The sequence below is a fragment of the Sminthopsis crassicaudata genome, chromosome X, assembly GCF_048593235.1.
Source record: "Sminthopsis crassicaudata isolate SCR6 chromosome X, ASM4859323v1, whole genome shotgun sequence".
NCBI lineage: Eukaryota > Metazoa > Chordata > Mammalia > Dasyuromorphia > Dasyuridae > Sminthopsis > Sminthopsis crassicaudata.
This window is the reverse complement of record NC_133623.1, coordinates 80,841,395-80,848,168: the sequence shown is the minus strand read 5'-3', so window position 1 is coordinate 80,848,168 and position 6,774 is coordinate 80,841,395. Positions and strand designations below refer to the sequence as shown.

At 41.4% G+C, this 6,774-nt stretch overlaps 1 long non-coding RNA gene across 1 annotated transcript; it reads left to right on the top strand.

Moving 5' to 3' along the window:
• Positions 1–4,229: 4,229 nt before the first annotated feature.
• On the top strand, positions 4,230–4,667 carry LOC141548449 (uncharacterized). Its single transcript, XR_012483952.1, has 2 exons — positions 4,230–4,318; positions 4,602–4,667. It is a non-coding gene; the product is annotated as an uncharacterized LOC141548449 (long non-coding RNA).
• The last annotated feature ends 2,107 nt before the right edge of the window (positions 4,668–6,774 follow it).

Sequence of the window (6,774 nt, the reverse complement as noted above, 5' to 3'; positions counted from 1 at the left end):
ACAACACACAAAATGCATCATAGAAATACTTAACACCGAAACCACTCACACTGTGCAAATACACTACACAGAAACCACTCATACTATATAAATACACAGCACAGAAAGTACTCACACCATACAAATACACAACATACAAATCACTCACACCATACAAATACACAACACATATACCACTCACATATACAAATAAACAACCCACAAACCACTCACACTATATAAAAACACAACACACGAACCAATCGCACCATATAAATACATAATGCAAAAACCACTGACTCTGTAGAAATACACAGCACAGAAACCACATAGAAACACACAACTCATGAACCACTCACATCATACAAATACACAACTCCCAAACCACTCACACCATACAAACACACAGCATAAACCACTCACACCATATAAATACACAATGCAAAAAACATACTGTCCAAATTTACAGGACACAAGTCCTCATAGCACATAAATACACAATATACAAACCACTTCCACCATACAAATATACAACAAACAAACCATACATACCATAGAAATATACAACACAGAATGCACTCACACCATACAAATATATAATACAAAAACCACTCACACCATCTAAATACACAATGCACAGACCACTCACATCATAGAAACACACAGCACACAAAGTACTCACATCATATAAATACACAACACACTATCCACACATACTATTCAAATACACAGCTCACAAATCTCATATACCATACAAACAATGCAGAAACCACTCACACCATACAAATACTCAACACACAAACTACACATATCATACTAATACACAGCACACAAACCTACTCTCAGCATATAAATACACAACGCACACACCACTCACACTGATCAAATATATAACACACAAACCACTCACACCTTAGAAATACACAGCACACAAAACACTCCCACCATACAAATATACAACACACATACCACTTACATATACAAATAAACAACCCACAAACCACTCTCACTATACAAATACACAACACACGAAGCAATTGCATCATATAAATACACAACACAAAGCCCACTTATACTGTAGAAGTATACAACACAGAATCCACATATACCATATAAATAACAGAACACAAAGCACTCGCACCATACAAATACACAGCACACAAACCACACATACCATACAAATACACAACACACAAACCACACATACTATACAAATACACAACACATGAACCACACATACCATACAAATACACAACTCATACATCACTTCCACCATACAAATATACAGCACACAAACCACTTACACACATGAACTACACATACTATAGAAATACACAATGCACAAACCACACATGCCTTATACACAATGCACCAACCACTCACACCATACAAATGTACCACACTTACCATACAAATACATAACAAACAAATCACTCACAGTGCACAGAAACCACACACACCATACAAATATACAACACACAAACCACTCACACCATATAAATACACAATGCACAAACCACTACCACTATACAAATATACAACACACAAACCACACATACCATACAAACATACAATGCACAAACCACTCATACCATACAAATACATAGCACACAAAGCACTCACATACAACATACGAACCATACATACCATACAAATACACAACGCACAAACCCAGATACCAGAAAAATATACAACTCCCAAATCACACATACCATACAAACACTCAATGCACAAACCACTCACATCATACAAATATACAACACACAAACCATACATACCATACAAATAACGCACAAACCACATATACCATACAAATACACAACACATGAACTACACATACCATACAAATACACAATTCACAAACCACTCATACCATATAAATACACAGCACACAAACCACTTACACTATATACACAACACACACCACTCACACCACATAAACACAGAACTCACACACTACTCACACCATATAAATACACAACACATAAACCACTCATACCATATAAATACACAACACACAAACCACTCATACCATACAAATACACAACTAACAAACCACTCATCATACAAATACACAACATATGCACTACATATACCATACAAATACACACACACAAACCACACATACCATCAAAATACACAACACACATACCACTCATACCATATAAACACAGAACCCACACACCACTCACACCATACAAATACACAACACATAAACCACTCACACCATATAAATACACAATGCACAAACCACTCACACCATATAAATACACAATGCACAAACCACTCACCGTACAAATACACAACATATGTACTACCACATACCATGCAAATGCATAACACACAAATCACTCATACCATTCAAATACATAGTGCACAAAACACATCATACAAAAACATAACACACAAACCTTTCACATTTTACAAATACAGATCACAGAAAATACACATATCATACAAATACACAACACAGAGACTACTCACATCATACAAATAAACAATGCACAATCCACTCACTTCATATAAATACACAACACACAAACCACTCACACCTTACAAATACACAATCCATCAAACTCATGTGTGTATATCATACACAAGTATATACATGCATTTTTATACAAACATCACACAAACCACAACCCCATAAAATAAACCCATACCATATGCATTATACACACAAATATACATTATACACACTATACACATACAACTAACTATTCATAACACACACCACAGACACACAAATACTTACATCAGGCACAGCATCCACCAAATTCACACATATACAAATACAATACCTAAAAATAATGCTTATACCCCACACAAATATACAATACATTTATACACAAAACTTCAATACATACCACATATATCACACACAAATTGACATGTGTGCATATACAGATAACACACCATACATATCTACACATCACACTCAAACACTAAATATAACACAAATACATATACTGCACAGAAGACACACATGCACAAAAATGCTCAGGACATATACACCACATACACCAAGAATACACACATTATTCTCAAATATATCACACACAAATACATATACATATGTATGCAAACAACACAAACCACACCCTTCACATAAATTCACATTTCACACACTCTATATATAAAAATTTACACATATCACATATATTTCATACACACAAATACACATACCACACAGCATATATACACAAATACACACAATGCAAAAATACACATATCATACACTCCATAGACACATGAATATACATATGACACACACAAATACACACATACATTTAAAAAAACACATCCCATAAAAATATACACATACCACATACAGTACACACAAATACACATTCTACACCTACAATACACACAAAAATACATATACTTCAATGTAGACACACAAATACACACATGAGGCACACAAATACACATAGCACATACAATAGACACATAAATATACATACCAGATACAAATACACATGTCACACACACCAAAAACACAAATACACATCACAAAGAAGCATACCATACAACCTATCAACTCACAAATGCACACACACCACATGCAAATACATCCAAATACATCCAAATATACACCATACACAAATACACACACACCAGCTCCACATACAGACACATACCAGCCACCCAAACACACACCTCACACAAATACAAACAACACACAAATACCCACACTCCAGACAAAAAATACATACCACATATAAATACACACACCAGACATAAAAATATACAACAGACCCCAAAATACACAGCACACACAAATACACATGCCCAAAACACTATAGACACATGCATATACATTCCACGCACAAATACAAACACACAAAGACACACTACACACAAATGCACACATACCAGAAACAAAGATGCACAACAGGAAAGAAAATACACTTCAAATACAAATATACATACAAAACACATTATAGACACATGAATGAACATACCATACACAAATACACATCCCTCAGAAATCTACACCCCCCAGACACAAAAATACACTACACAAATAAACACACATACTAAACATACTATAGACACATAAATATACACACCACATGCAAATACACAACAGATATAAAAGTACACTTCACACACAAATCCACATACCAACCACCCAGAGGGGCGCCCCCCCCTTCAGGGCACACACACAGCCCCAAGGCAGCCAGGCCTTGCTCCTCACAAGGGGCCCTGGGGGCGGCTAGGGTGTGTTCCAGGACCAGAGGCAGAAGCAGCACCTCTCGTGGGGCGCCAGGACGGCGGGTCAGCTGCAGCATGGACCGGTAGGACCGAGCCCGACTGCTGCCCGCTCAGACCCTGAGTAAGTGGGGCCCGGTCTGGCTGGGCTGGCCAGGGCGGGGGGGGGGGGCAGGGCAGGGGGGCCTCCTCTGCCTGCCCTCCCCCCCAGACAAGTTCTAGCCAGGACTAGAGTGGCGCCTCCAGGTGTGCTGGCCGCCCGGGCCAGAGGGCAGAGGGGAGGGCCCGGTCCCTCGGCACTCTGGGTCCCCCGGGCCCCTTTGGGTGCTGCCCGCCACCGGCCGCTTCCGGACCCCGGAGCCCCCTCCCTCTGCCGGCCAGCCGCTGACTGCTGTCCTTGTCTCCAGGTGCCGGCTCGGGCGGCCTGCCTCCCTGAGGCGTGATGCATCTGGTCAATAAACACGCCTCTGAGGAACCCGGGGGTGCCGAGAGGGTTCTTGCGCTCTGCAGGGGGAGGCTCCCTCCCAGCGGGGGGGGGGGCATCATCGTGCCTTAGAGACATCTAGGAGGTTGCGTGATTTCTGTGAAATGCAAACTGTAGGAAGACTAGGATGATGCTTCAGTGATTGTTTATTAAGGGATTAAATCCAGAGGAGGAAAGGAAAAGGAGACCTGTGTTTGGCTTCCAGTACAGCCAGCAAGGGCTGGAGGGAAAAGTGAGGCAGGGGACCTTGTCCCTCCCTCCCTCCAATCCAAATTCACTTCCGTGTCACAGAGTTAGGGTGCCACCTCCTTGATGTTATGGCTCTCTTGGGGAAAGAAGAGCAAACAGCAAACCTCAGGGGAAACCTACAGTAAAGGCAGAAAGAGCAAAGTTACACGACCCTCCCCATAGGGAGAGTCCTTCATCCATTGCCTTTTCTGAGGATGTCCCGATTCCCAGGGATGTCTATCTCTGCTTTGGCTCCAAGGCTGCCTCTAGGAAGGTTCTTCCAAAGGGCTTCTCTGTAAGGCAGTAACTCAGTCTCTTTCAGCACTTGCTAGAGGGAGCTGTCCAGCAGATCGAGCCATAGCTGAGTTCACTGTGGCTGAACAAACGTATCAAGAATATTCCTCCCTTTGAAAACCAGGGAGAAGGTGCTGATGGATGCCATGGACAGAGAATTCTCTAAAGGTTGAGGGGTTCTAAGTTTCTAGCAACGTGGCATAGTATAGTTACAGAGCTCAGTATGCAAGTATTTCTTTCAGAAAGCACTGGAGGTGGACACCAGGGACGTAAACAAGGCAAGGTCAGAGGATCAGGAACTTGGAACAACTTCTATATCGTGGTCCCTACTCTTCTAAGGACTTCTATATCGTGGTCCTTACTCTTCTAAGGACTTCTATATCGCGGTCCCTACTCTTCTAAGGACTTCTATATCGTGGTCCTTACTCTTCTAAGGACTTCTATATCGCGGTCCTTACTCTTCTAAGGACTTCTATATCGTGGTCCCTACTCTTCTAAGGACTTCTATATCGCGGTCCCTACTCTTCTAAGGACTTCTATATCGTGGTCCTTACTCTTCTAAGGACTTCTATATCGCGGTCCTTACTCTTCTAAGGACTTCTATATCGTGGTCCCTACTCTTCTAAGGACTTCTATATCGCGGTCCCTACTCTTCTAAGGACTTCTATATCGTGGTCCTTACTCTTCTAAGGACTTCTATATCGCGGTCCTTACTCTTCTAAGGACTTCTATATTGCGGTCCTTACTCTTCTAAGGACTTCTATATCGTGGTCCTTACTCTTCTAAGGACTTCTATATCGCGGTCCCTACTCTTCTAAGGACTTCTATATCATGGTCCATATTCCTTGTTCTGGTAACCATCCATTTCTCTTCAATAGGGGTTGAGAGGGAGAAGGAAGGCTTGAGGAAGTAGTAGACTTAAAACTTGTGGAAACTTAAAGCAAGTTCATTTAATCTCTTCAAGACAGAATGGGTCCACCTTCTGGAGTTCACATATTAGCCAGGAAGCATTTACCTATCACTAACACATCCTGTTCTCCAGGAGGTAGGGGCAAGTGAACAGCATGTAGGTGTCCCTAAAGATAGTCCATGGTAGAGATACAGGAGGTAGTGATTGCCCTATATGTACAAGGCCAGATTCCAATTGTTTTGTACTCCAGGGTACAACTTAGGTCCCTTGCCATGTGATCCAATGTGGTGAAGTGGAGATATCAATGATTGTTTTTGTGAAAGCCAGCCAAGCAGGAGTGCCATCACCCTCTGTTTTAACTTGATTGCAATCAGCTGTTGTTCAGCTGTCTCTTTTTCTTTACTAGTTCATGGAAATATTCTTGCTCCTCTTGTGTCTAGCACTTGCCACCTACTCTACCACACTCTTTTGTATTCAACAGGCCCTGGTGTCCAACCACCTCAATTGCAGTTTTGCTTCCAGTAAATCCAATCCAAAAGGCATGCGTGGATAGAATTGCAGGGCTGAAGAACAAGATTTATTTGGAAGTGTGGTTGGATGGCCAGTGGCACTGGTATAGCAGCGGGAGTTCCAACTGTCAGTACTAGAATGTAGTGGCCCCAAG